This window comes from Felis catus, chromosome B3, assembly GCF_018350175.1.
Source record: "Felis catus isolate Fca126 chromosome B3, F.catus_Fca126_mat1.0, whole genome shotgun sequence".
In the NCBI taxonomy this organism is placed as follows: Eukaryota; Metazoa; Chordata; class Mammalia; order Carnivora; family Felidae; genus Felis; species Felis catus.
The window spans coordinates 79,958,539-79,973,114 of NC_058373.1; the positions used below are offsets into that span (position 1 = coordinate 79,958,539).

At 35.6% G+C, this 14,576-nt stretch overlaps 1 long non-coding RNA gene across 4 annotated transcripts in view; it reads right to left on the reverse strand.

The window, feature by feature from the left end:
* The window catches only part of LOC123386035, a 141,081-nt gene that overhangs the window by 32,870 nt on the left and 93,635 nt on the right, over window positions 1-14,576 (reverse strand). For all 4 annotated transcript variants that reach the window (XR_006599489.1, XR_006599490.1, XR_006599488.1 and 1 more), the window contains one exon: window positions 1,993-2,189. This is a non-coding gene — a long non-coding RNA (uncharacterized LOC123386035). The remainder of the gene's footprint in view (window positions 1-1,992; window positions 2,190-14,576) is intronic.

A 14,576-nucleotide genomic window follows, 5' to 3' on the forward strand; every position in this document is an offset into this window, starting at 1 on the left:
ACCAAAGTCTGATGTGTTCATGTTGGAGTCTTAGCAATACTAGTCACTAGCTATGTATCCTTTGTCCAGTTACTATACTGTTCTAGTCCTTGGTTTCCCTCCCACAGAAAATGATGATCATAATGCCCACCTCCACAAGCTCTTTTAATATTTAAATGAGAATATGGATATTTTTTAAAAAATTTTTTTAATGTCTAGTTATTTTTGAGAGAGACAGAGACAGGATGTGAGTGGGTTAGGGGCAGAGAGAGAGAGAGAGAGAGAGAGAGAGAGAGACAGAGAGACAGAGAGAGAGAGAGACAGAATCCGAAGCAGGCTCCAGGCTCTGAGCTGTCAGCACAGAGCCTGACATGGGGCTCGAACTCACGAGCTGTGAGATCATGACCTGAGCCTAAGTCAGACACTCAACCAACTGAGCTACCCAGGTGCCCCTGAGAATGTGGATGATATTTTTAACATGATGCCCAGCACATAATAAGTATTCAAAAAACTGTGTGTATATGCATGTATTTCACATTTACATATCTTACAATGGAGTTAGGTCTTGATAACCCCATCATAAGTTGAAAATACTAAGTCAAAAATGCATTTAATATACTTAACCTACTGAACACCATAGCTTACCCTAGCCTACCTTAAACATGTTCAGAACACTTACATTACTCAACAGTTGAGCAAAATCATCTAATAATAAAGTGTTGAATATCTGCTGTGACTCATCAAATACTGTACTGAAAGTGAAAAACAGAATGATTTTATGGGTATAGAATGCTTATAAGTGTATCAGTTGCTTATGCTCATGATTATCAGGCTGACCTGGAGCTACAGCTCCTGCCGCTGTCCAGCACCATGAGAGAGGATCTCACTACATCTCACTAGCCCAGGAAAAGAGCAAAATCCAGACTCCAGTTTCTACTGAATTCATATCACTTTCACCTCATCATAAAGTCAAAAAATCATTAAGTCAAACCGTTTTAAGTCAGGGACTGTCTGTATACATATATCAATATGTATTTCATGCATTATGTATTATTAAATCTTTGGTAAGCTTCATTTATAGAGATTTATGGAAGAAGACCATTGTTATTTGGCAGTAGGAAAATAGAAACCATTCATAAAGGATAGGGTTTTCATTTTCTATAGAGAAGAGGAATTAGAAATCCGAAAAATAAGTATAATGAGAAGAAATGAACAGAAAATTGGACACCATATTTTAGATACATGGTCAACCACAAGGAATTGTTTCATGGAACTTATTTATGTCATGTTGATTGCCTATAATATAGATAGCTGGAGCTGCCCTGGATGATCCCAATGATAAAGCCTCAAAGATTAAGTATGTTATCTATGTATTCATGTATTTACTAAATCCTTCCTTAAGATTCTTTCAGAATGAAAGCTCCAGGAGAGCAGAGGCTGTGCCTATCTTGTCCAGTGCTGGATCTGAAAAGCCTAGAATGGTGGCTGGCATGAAGTAGGCACTCAAAAAATACCAAGTCTATAGACCATACTATAAATTTAGTATTTGTTCTGTTGTTTATTTTCTGTCTCCAAGTGCTAAAATGCAAGCTCCATAAGGCAGGCAACATTGCTTTGCTCACTGATGTGTCTGCCCCATGTGCCTAGAATGGTGCCTACACATTATGGGTGCTTCATAAATGTTTTTAGAATGATGACTGAAGCGGGTAGAGAGAGTGATTTAGAAGCAGTAAAGTCTCAATAATCCAGGCTGCTAAAGAAGCTTCTTAACCTTTAGTTTCAAATGGAGGTTTCAGGGAAAATGGCTTCTACTGCCCCTTAAACACAGATCATTCAGCTAAATAACCAGACCTTTCAGGAGTTTCTGAGAAGATGAAGACAAGGGGAAAAAGTCAGTTCCATAGCCAAGGTTGCAAAGGCTGTTCCACATTCATCCAAACTCACGCTCTCCTACACTGGTTTGTCAAATCCTTTATTTAAATATCTCATTATCTAAGACAATTTTGTACTTACTGTCATGAAGGCTTATGAAACCTGCAAACCTGTCTTGCTGGAGCAGGTACAATTTAAGCCAGTGATTGTTCAAAGGAGAAAGGAAAGGTGAAGAATGGCACCATTGTGAAGATTTAGAGCAGGAGGGTAGACAGCCCTCAGAGCTAACCTCTGTTCTCCAGGGTGTTTGTTTAGGCTCCTTAGACAATGCATATAGCCTAAAGATAGAGGGGGAAAAATTGTAAGTCTTCATGTATAATTTTTGTTGTTATATCTAAACTGATAGTTGAGGGCTAGGAGCTGAAACAATATTTTATAGAAGTATCATGTTGAAGTTTTTGCAGGTTTCAAAATATTTAAATATGTAAATTTCAATGGAGAGATGTTCAGATTTTTTGATAGTCTAATGATTTTAAGCATCTCATTTCTAGTCACACACTGACAAAAGATGTTCAGATTGCAGTGTGAGATGGTTTCTATGGTTACAGTTGTTTCCTAGCATTTTAGTGACATCTTTTGTGAGCATTGGCTGCTTCACTTATTTGTCACTAATGTATGTGTAGAACTATAGTTAATAGCCTTGGGCGGACAAAATTTTTTTTTCTGAATGGCTGTATTGTTTTTTAGCAGCATTTTTCAATAAGGTGACAATGCATTAGAATACTAATGGTATGTATGGTATTTTAAGATGTCAAGTTTTCAATAAAATGATAATGAAAATTTTGCATTTCATTTAATAGTTAAATATTCATGAATTTTCACAGCATGATGAACTGAGCGAAAAATAAAGAAACTGTATAATGTATAATACTAAACATCATAAATTAAGTTTCTTTTCATAGAAGCTATTCAAGAGTGTTTAATATATGGTTCTTCATGGATTTAGACCAATCTGAGCTAAATTAAAGGCATCTAAAAAGGAAACTTGTTTAAACCAATTTAACATATTTTAACACAGCATGTTTACAATGTAACAATATAAAGGAAAATGACACATTACAAACAATATATACATTATATAAAACTTATGACGAGTAAGTGGGGGATGTAATCATCAGGCAAGAATATTTTGAAGAAAGTAATTACAAAGCAGGAGATGGAAGCATGCATGGGGGTAGAGACAGGTGACATAACCATGAGTAATAGAATGAAAGTAGGCAGTAGAAACTGAGAATCTAAAAGTTCTATCCAATAATGATCTATTTTAGGCATTAGGCTAATTTCTGGAGAACCTAGGAGTAAACACCATGTCTCCCCTCTGGCCCTGAAATGATCCAGTCTTAAAGCAATGTTTACAGAAAGGGAAAAAAAAGTTACCTCAATATTAGAGGTTAAAAGACTGTTTCTCCAAATTCAAAGATCATTTGTTGTCCTGCAGCAACAGCCATTCCAACTACCTGTTATACAGGATGCATCTCTGGTGAATATTTGGGGATGCTGTGTATGGAGTTAAGCTACCAGAGAGGAAATGACTAATGGAATTCTAATTGCTGATTGCTATGACGTGGAAGACAGAACAAAGCCATTACCTGACTCATTATCAAAAAATATTGTCAATCACTTGAATAACCCATAACCTCCTGACTGGGAATTATTCAGCCATGCTCTCCTGACTGGCTAGTTATTCCACTGACCCATCCTATTAGGACTGTTAGATGTGATTGAAAGAACCATAGGACTGAGATACAGAAGAAAGACTCAGTTTCTATTGCAGAGCAAATCAAGACAAGAACCAGTATAAAGTCAACAGAAAATCCTAGCCTGATAGGTGCTGCTGATGTATCAAACAATGTGGACTTAAAATATAGAACTTGAAATTCCTATAGGATAAAAGCATCATCAGAGCATTGGTCTACCTAGGTTGGTGGTTAACTTGGTATTACCCATCTCTCATATGTCTTATTGTCACTAATTTACTTAATGCCTAACATATGTGTAATAACATTTACAGATATACAGAGAAAGGAATCAAAGACCATCCTTTTTAAAAGTATTTTGTACAGGAGAATGTTACTGCAATGTCTATTATTTAACCAATTTAGCATTATCCTTGATTCTGCTAATTGGGTGATCATTTGTGTATGAAGGAATTGAATTGCCAGTGAAAATAAAATAATTGAAAAAGTAAAAAAACGGAAATTTCATAGCTTTCCTTAATTTTAATAGACTTCCCAAATCCAGTTCATTTTAACATGTTGATTTTTATTTATTACATATCGACCAGGTAGTGGTATTCAGTGTCCTGGCTCTACATTTACTAGCTGCACAACCCAGTGGAGGCAACCTCATCTTTCATGCCTCAGTTTCTCACCTATAAATGGGAATAATTGGAGTATCTACCTTATAAAATGTTGCATAAACTAAATGAGATCAATACATATATAACAGCATTAAGTTTGTCAAACAGGAAGCACACAATAAATATTAGCTATCTTCATTATCATTATAATTAATATCAACTCATTTTGTGAAAGCTAAATATAGGACCAGTAGAGAGATGATGGGAGAGAGGTTTTAAAGACTTCCTTGGGGCACCTGGGTGGCTCAGTTGGTTAAGCAACCAACTCTTGATTTCAGCTCCGGTTATGATATCACGGCTCATGGGTTTGAGAGCCCCATATTTGAGAGCTGCACTGACAGTGCAGAGCCTGATTGAAATTCTCTCTCTCCCTCTCTCTATGGCCCTCCCCTATGCATGCTTTCTCTCCTTCTCTCCCTCAAAATAAATAAATTAAAAAAAATACTTTCTTAGAACAAATATCATAAAAGTGATTAGAAGTACAAAATAGTGTTTTAATGAAGTATCTTAAACTGGATATAATGTTTTTTGGGGCTAGAAGTCAGTAGAACAAATTGGCTAACGTTCAGGGATCAGCTCTCTTATCCATGAAAGTAAGTTGGCATTATTGATCTCTTCCTTATTTGAATTGTGATGACTATATAAAACCAGCTGCTTAAAAAAGAATTTATAACATAAAAGGACAAATATTATATGATTCCATTTGCATGAGATACCAAGACTAGCCAAATTCAGAGACATAAAGTAGAATAGTGGTTGTTGCTAGGGGTTGAGAGGAAAGAGGAATGGGAAGTTACCGTTTATTAGATACAGAGTGTCAGTTTGGCATAACAAAATTTTTCTAGAAATATATGGTGGTATGGTTGCATAGCAATGTTAATGTACTTAATGCCACAGAACTGCACACTTAAAAATACTTAAAATGGTGTATTTTTATGTGAGGAATATTTTATCACAATTTAAAAAAACAACTATAAATGGCCGACATACATGGGGGGGGGGTAACAAATGAAAAAATAACATACAGAATTAATCCTATATGTTGAGGTAAAAAAAAAATGAGCTTTGTCCAAAATTTGTGGCACTTGATCAAATAATATATCTCGATTTTACTTTCAGTTTACATGAGGCCCAAGACTAAGACTTTGATTTTAAATATATTTTATCGAAAACCCCTCATGAATCTTAAACTCTTTTGGCTTCAGACTTGAGAATACAACAATTACATCATATCACTAATTAAAGTGTCCACTTCAGTGACTCAGGATGACTAATGAGAGCATTGTGATCAGCACTTCTAGCAAGGTGATCTTCTTTAGAATATATCCGTATCTTGTGCCAGAATAAGTGAAGAGAGCATTATAAAGACAAATTGTGGCTAATGCATTCTCCTTTATGCATTTCTGGGCTGATGACCAGTCCTATTAGATATCACCCCAAATGTGTCGGGAATGCTACTAAACAAGAGAAAAAAGACATTTTCGTCCTACATAAGTACAGCCAACACAAACATCACCCAACACAAATGCTGCTCTGGCATTTTCTTCTTCATTCTGAGGTGTTTCTTATATGTCTCAGGAGATGAGAAACTAATTAATATAGCCTATCTCAGAAATTCCAAACAAGCAAATGGTCTTCATTATTAGCCAGCATATTTGATATTTGGTTTCCAAGTCTTATCCTTTCACTCAAAAGTTACCCTGATTTCAAATAGCCCCATTTCTCTGTTTTATCAAGAAGTAGCAACAATCTACTACCACCACTGTTATTATGACATTTCAATCAGCTCGTTTCATTGCGGTTTGAGAAAACACTTTGTTGAAACCCAAAGGAAAATCTGCCACGTTTCCATTCAGGCATATGGCCAGGGGAAAAAAGCTTAATAACCAGTAATCAGAGTCTGCCTTCTTTGGGTGGAATCCACTGTGGACAAAAACAATTTATGCTGCACTGGACGAAAATAGTTCATCGATGTTATTTTCCAAGAGATAGTTAAAATAACTCCTTCTCATCTGATATCCCAAAACTAGAAGGAAAAGAGTTCAGATAATGTTGGGATCAATAAAGTCACAAAAGCAGAGTCGTATAGGAAATACATCTTGAAATTACTATCTTGTTCTTTTTATCACAGAACTTGCTAAAGAATAGTTAGGGCCATTATGAAGGGTAGTATTACAACAAGTTTTAGTTCAGGGAATCATCAAAATGAAAGATAACAAAGATATAATATGTATCTACCTAGAGTAGTGATTGCAATGATCAACAATCTGAAGTGTTTTTCCCTTTCAGAAAATAGACCTCTGATTATTCCCCAAGACTTAAGTAATTCAGAATAGTAAATCATCAAAATTTATCTTTTTAATATATTTTGAACTGATTTTTGAATATGGATATATATTTTATAGAAAATTAATATAAGCTAATTAATGAGGACTCAGTAAGTCCAATCTCAGGTGAAATGGAGAAATATTTCTTTTTTTTTATCAGAACCTTTAATTCTTTCCCACAATCTCTTATGATCAGAATATTTTCCTTTTAGTCCAACAGGCTTATTACCTATCAGGCAGAAACAGCCCTCTACACAAACTACCCTTTCTGCAAAGGGCATGTGTTTCAGTAACAAAACATTTCTCTGCCTAGGCAGTGAACGGAGGGAGTTCTATGTCAGTAAAACAGAAAGTAGGCAATACTTGTTTTCATTGGCAATACAGTGATTCTTAACCTTTGTTGTACATTAGAATGACCCAGAAAGCTTTTTAAAAACCTGATGCTCGGGTCATACCCCACACCAATGAAATTAGAATGCCTAGGGCTGGGAGGCAAACACAATATTTTTTAAAGATTCCCAAGTAATTCCAATGTGTAGCAAAGTTTGGGAAACATTACAATATATATTGGAAGTCAAAATTTGTTATTAATTGTATGCCAATAAACTACCTCTTCACACCAATAATTGAGAATTGGCAGTGTCTTAATTTTTTCACATTATTTAATCTTAATAAACCTAGGAAAGTCAATCCAAAATGAAGCTGCCAGGAAAAATAATACAAAGCATCTTTTCCTTTTTCATCATTATTAAATCAATATCATACTATGGCCTCATTAAACATTTTCTCATTAAATATTTTATTTTTATAATTTCATTTCTACTACCATTTTCCTAATAGGCCTGGTGTAGACTCTACCCATGGGGAAAAGTGTATTTATTCACTACAAGGAGTGGATGTTTCCAGGAAGTTTGCATTTTGTAAATGTGGTTTGGTTTTCCAAAATAATTTAGGTTTTGTAATGTAAGAGAGAAACACTCAAATCATACCCATTGTAATCTCTTACATTTTTGTCCTCAGACTCCAAAAAACCTCACACCCACTTTAGGAACATTGTGCCAAATCCTCAATTTTTCACCTTCCATTTGTAGATAATGCAAATATCTTTTCATTCAAAACTCTCATTATCAGGGTGCTTGTATGGCTTAGTCAGTTAAGCGTTCAACTTTTGATTTCAGCTCAGATCATGATCTCACAGTTCGTGGCTTAAAGCTCCATGTTGGGTTCTGTACTGATAGAGCAGAGCCTGCTTGGGATTCTCTCTCTCTCCTCACTCCCTACCTCTCTGGCCTTCCCTGACTCTCTCTCTCTCAAAATAAATAAATAAACATTTAAAAAACTCTCATTCTCTATAATTCCATTAATGATTTCTATCAGTAGAAGATTTTAAAGTGTATTTCCAGGGGCGCCTGGGTGGTGCAGTCGGTTAAGCGTACGACTTCAGCCAGGCCACGATCTCGCGGTCCATGAGTTCGAGCCCCGCGTCAGGCTCTTGGCCGATGGCTCAGAGCCTGGAGCCTGTTTCCAATTCTGTGTCTCCCTCTCTCTCTGCCCCTCCCCCGTTCATGCTCTGTCTCTCTCTGTCCCAAAAATAAATAAACGTTGAAAGTGTATTTCCATCATTCATTAATTTTTCTAAGGAAAGCAATTTCTATATTCTCTTTGGAAAATTGGAGAAATTGGCAGATAATCCACACTTATTTTGACGATTTTCCTTAGAATACTGCTAAACTAACCTGTTTCCTTTGCCTAAATGCCACTGTGCCTTCTAACATATGTATACTCAAGCATCTGGCTTCTTCTTTTAGACTTTTTGAGCTAAGACAAATCTTGGAAACAGTCAACTTTATCAAAAATATTTTTATCTTTAGCGTCTATATGGCTTTATTACCTGAATCTTTCATTCTTCTCTCTTCATTTTTTCTTGTCTAGTAATTGATATATTCCCAAGGAAGAATACAAACAGAAGGGAAATCAAATAGTCCCCTTCAAAAATTCCTTAGGTGTCATGAGAGCTAATCAACAATAGATACTAAATTTTTTAAATATCAAGCCAACCAAGTTAATTCTTGCTCATGTTGTGATTTCTGAATAGAAATCTACATTTCTGTTTCTTCATTTCTTAGAGTCTCCTTAAGACATTGTGGAAGTATCCTTGAAGCTCAGAATACTGTAGTTTCCAAGTCCTCGTTCAATGCCTTATTCATGAGCTGACCTATCATGATTCTAATTCGAGTTAACAATAATTCAAAAATATTTACTAAAGGTGTACTATGTGTCTGGCACTGTATGAGACATTGTAAAGGATGAAGAAGACAAGTGGTCTGAGAATTGCTCCTAGAATTTATAACCTGGTTGAGGAAGGAAGGTGCTCAAGATTATAAAACACAGCTATTTTTTGAGCCATAAGAAAGGAAAAACATGCAACTAATTAAATTTTTACATGTCATCATGAGGCACCTGAGTGCCTCAGTTGGTTAAGCATCCGACTTTGGCCCAGGTCATGATCTCACAGTTCGTGGGTTCAAGCCCTGCGTTGGGCTCTGTGCTGACAGTCCAGAACCTGGAGCCTGCTTTGGATTCTGTGTCTCCCTCTCTCTCTCTGCCCCTCCCCTGCTTGCTCTCTCTCTCTCTCTCAAAAATAAATAAGCACAAAAAAATTTTAACATGTCATCATATGTCAAGATGCACTGACATTTTAAGATGCATTCTGATTTTAGAGATGCTAAAATGAAAAAAAACATAGAAGTGTGTCTTAGTATCAGTGCAATAGCATATATACCTATAACAATGAGGGAATAATATACAACAGTGCTAAATACAGGTGAGGCTGTACAGATAGTGATGGACAGAGGGCTAATACAAGAGATACCATTGCAATCACTGGGATGGTTTGCAGAATGACTTAAGCTTAATGGAAACAAGAAGTCAAAAGCACTAGTAAATTCCCTGGAGTTTCATACAATGTCAAGGTGACAAATTCCTACTTGCTCACTTTTCTGAGAAAGATACATTGAATACCACACTCATATTTGGTCCAGTCATGTCCTACTCACCCTACATCTAAAATATCTTTCACATCCATCCCCTCTTCTCTTTTCACACTTGCCACTATACTATTCCCTCTCATAATTTTCTTTACCAAATCTCTCTAGGCAGCATTTAAATTAATCATCCCCATCCACAGCTCTGAACACAGTGATCCCAACATTGTAGGGATAGCAACAATGGCTAATCAATGATGACTAAACTTCTCAGCTTGGCATTCAAGGCCCTGAAAGATCTGACCCTAATATATGTTATCTCCTATTTTTCCATTGCAACAGCAGTTCTTTTAACACATTTCTGTTTAATTGACTCATCAGATCAATGCTCTCCATTCCCTCTGTAAAACATGGATGATTAAACACTCCAGGCTAGCAAGTAATATAGTATATCTGTGCCCTTCTCCCACCAATTAGCTGTATACTTGTCCAAACCTATTTATGCCAGTCTTACTTGTTCTTGCAATTATGTGATTTAATTAAATATGAAAACTGATAAAATATGAGTACAGAAAGAAAATTGTTTCTATGAACACTAAGTTATGTGCTTGATTTAAAAAAAACTAACAAGCTAACAACAACAACAAAAAAAACTGATGTCAAACCAGGAATGGGCAAGACAGCTATAACAAATTGAGAAAAAAAAGTAATAAAAATCCAGAAGGATGCCACACTCAGATTGTGTCTTCCAGTTTTGCTCCATTTTAAATAATCAAACATGTTTGTATCAAATCAGGCATAAAATGGTGGACTGTGGGTACAGACTACAATCAACAGATTCATACTCAAGAAAATAATTTGGTGCCTCAAGAGATGATTGACAAATAAAAATATACTTGTATGTTTTATATTAAAATAAAGGCCTACATATGTTTTTTTAACTCTTTCCCCACTTTTGCCAAGGCTTCAATTTATAAACTAGCTATAAGTCCCAACTCACTAAACAGAGAAACTCTGCTCCTACCCTAGGCTCCAACCAAACTTCAATCCGTAAGCCCACACTATTTCTTCTTTATGAAATGAGCACTACCCATATCACACACTGTTCAAATCCCCTTAATCTTCAAGAATCTATGCAAAAGCCCCTATCTCTGTGAAGTATTCCCTAAAGCATTCCTGTTAGAAATTGGAGTTAGAGAGGTATTTGAGGATTCTAATATCAGCTCTACCATCTATTGTGGAAACCAAATCAAATGTATTAACTTCTACATCTCAATTTCCTCATTTGTAAAATGGGGTAACACCTATCACATAGCGTTGTTAGAGGATTTAATGTATAGAACACTAAGCATAATGTCTATAATGTAGGTGGGTTCAAAAAATGAAAGACACTAATCTCCATCCACGCATTTTTCTTTTGGATGGTAACAGCCCCTTGTTCATCTTTGATGATGCTTCTTGTTTTCTGTTCTGTATTATAACAGTTTCAATACATGTCTTTTTCCCATTAGATATATATTCCTTGATTGCTAAGCTGCAAAGCCAATACTTCTTTTGCAATCACTTGCCTTGCTTTTAAATAAGTAAAGAAAGAATTAAATAAAAGGCCAAATGATTGGTGAACCTTTGTTGTGGTTATATAAGCAGAGGCCTGGCAAAAGAATAAGGAAAAGAGAAACAATTTAGAGTATATTTTTTTGTTCTCTACTTGACTTTCTACAAAACTTTATTCAATAAAACAGATAAAAGGCTTAATTACAGCAGCTTAAAGATGGTTGCTTCTACATCTCCTTTTCTAATGGCCTCATGTTTTCTTTTTGTGTTGATTCTTTCTCCTCAAAATGTTGATAGGGTAGATTACACCTGACAGCAGTATTAGCAGCCCCTGGAGAATTTCAGTCTTTGCAACGCAACATTCTTCAGAAGAGAAACCTTTTGCCAGTCCCTTAACCCCCACACCAAAAAGGATTGAAATGCTGCATTCTTTTTAGTTGACAATTGACTGCAACATTTTGCAAATAAGTGCCAGGCCTCGATGAGGTGCAAAATACTGACTGTATTAGCTAGTTATTTAGAGAGATGTGAAGATGCTCTTGCCAACATACATTCAATTTAGGCTTTGAATGCTTTGCGTGATCTCCCAGGCAGCATTTGTTTGAAAATGTTGGAATTTAATTTAGAAGTTTTCACATTTGCTTTTTTTGTTCTTATTTTTAAAAGTAGCAATAATTCTTTAGTCTTTAAAGCAGACTCTAGAGTTACTCTTTATATGTGTGTACATATATACATACATGTGTAAAATATGAAAAAAATTACCATGTTTTTCTATTATTTTGCTCTGTTCTAATTTTTGTCATTGAACTTAAACTTTTTCAGTCTCAGAATACTGAAAATGGAACTGCATTGCTATTTTTGTAGAGATGACCATTTTAGGCCCATAGCCTTCTTGGGTTACCTATGTGGATCTATGTGTAATTTTATAATCACAGAGTATGAGGTTGTTAAAGGGCACTGAAACGTCTTTTACCTACCTACCATGTGACCTATATATCACTTATATAACATATGAGCAAGACTTTCTCCTCAGTCAGGGTATAATACTCAGTGTCTCTTTAGAATTGTCACAAATTAGTATTTATAATAGTAACCACTTGTATTTCTATATGTAGGAAATATTCATTGCTTCCACTTTCCTAGTAGGAGGTTCAGATAGGTCTAGACATATTTAGTAAACTAGTGGGTTAGACTTAAACAGAGCTTTGTCATACATTGCACAAGTTATGTACTTCACAGCTCTAGGGGAGCCATTTACACAGACAATTTCCCTATGACAAGCAGGGAGCCTTGACATAGAGTGAAAAATGGGTTCTGGGTAGGGAGAAACATCAGCAGCAGAAAGAGGCTTGAGAAAGGGCAACAGAAGCATCAGAGTTCCAGCTATTAATATACCAAAAAAAGAGTAAAAAAGCAAACTGTGGTCCAGACCAATTCGCGAGCAAATGAGACTTCCCTTGGGTTTTCCCAGAAATGGATGGAAGAGAGGAAGTTTTTGAAGGGCTGTAGTTATCAAATATAAGTTCCTTAAAAATATAAGTGACCTTCCCACAGTCACTCAGGTTGGCAAACCAAGAATACAAGTCACTAGGAGTTTCATAGTCATGGGTGACCATGAAGAGCCCATGAACTTTGACTCCATGAATGACATGATTTGCATTCAACAGAATATTGGAAAATAGGGCCAACTCTAAGAGTATGCCATAATGTTATCAAACATTATCTTAAAACTATCTTTACAATGCTGGTAAGAGAATTACTTAATAGCCATATGCTTTGAGATATTAATAACAAGAAAAATATATAAATTTCATGTTGTTCTGATTCAACTATTTCATTAAAAGATCCTTTTGCTATGACAATGACTAAATGCCATCAGATACAGTTCACCACCTATCTGCCTTAGACCAAAATTGTAGGTCTTCTCAGAGAACATCATTAAAAGAAGTTTTGAAACTATTTTTAATAGTTCCCCATGCAACCTGCTAGAATGACTGATAGCTGTACTTAGATCCAAAGTTTGAAAGTTTTAAAATCTAATATTGCTACATATGCCTTCTCTTGTTTACTTAAAATTGCATTGGCTTTGAAACCAATAGACCTGAGTGGGAATCCCAGCTTGACGCTTATTAACTGTGTGGCCTCTGACCAGTTACTGAGCTTTTCTGTGGCCACGTCCTCATTTATAACATCCACTGTACAGAACTATGCTAGGTCATAGAGATATCATCTTACACAGTATTTCGTAGATGGTATTGGTAACTATTATTGGTAACTATTATTATTATTAACTATTAAAAGGGCACCCTATTAATAGTTACAGTGGATAAGAGGCCTAAACCAGGACTGCCTGATGCTCTGGGGTATATTGTCTCTGGATGACTAATTTCCCTTATTGCTCAATAATCTTTGATATAGAAATCCACTTCTTTACTCTTTTTTTTAAATTTTTTTAACACTTATTTATTTTTGAGAGAGAGAGGGACAGAGTATAAGTGGGGGAGGGGCAGAGAGAGAGGGAGACACAGAATCCGAAGCAGGCTCCAGGCTCTGACCTGTCAGCATAGAGCCCGACGCAGGGCTTGAACCCACAAACAGCAAGATCATGACCTGAGCCAAATTCCACTGCCCAACTGACTGAGCCACCCAGGTGCCCCATAGAAATCCACTTCTTTACTCTTTAAGAACTAAAAATTAAGTACACTGCAACAGAAAGATATATCACTTACCAGATATGAAAAACATACTGACATATATGTAAATCTGTCAGTATATCACCAGATCTAAGACCAATTTAGCCTTTTCCATAATATTTACAATATTATTTTATTGGGTCTTTTTTTAACCAATTTTACCAATTCAATTTTAATTTTTTTAAATTTTATTATTTAATTTTTAAACTTAAAATTTAATTGAATTTAAAATTAAATTGAATTTCACCAATTCAACCAACATAGGAGTATATAAATAAAAATTCATAGTCTTCTCCTACCCCCCATTTAATCAACTTCCTCTGAAAAAATCAGTACTCCCTGTTTGATATTTGTCTTTACCCATATTTTCCTATGATTATACTAATATCTAAACTTCTCAACCATGCCACCATTACTGCAGCAACAAAGCACCTTAGAAATATCAACTTTTGTTGTTCTTTTGTGTGTGAGCACTCTCTCTATCCACACCTCAACTATAATATGCCATGACTAGATAAAGGGCTTCTTAAAAGAAATTATCTTAAACGTTCATAGGAACCAGTTGGAATCCTGTGAATGGGGTTCTATTCATTGAAGGGATGGCCAATGTACCCCATTGATTAGGTGTTATTACTTACTATCTAAATCAGGACATTTATGAGAGTGAAAGGGTACCCTATTAATACTTACAGTGGATAAGAGGCCTAAACCAGGACTGCCTGATGCTCTAGGGTATATTGTCTCTCTA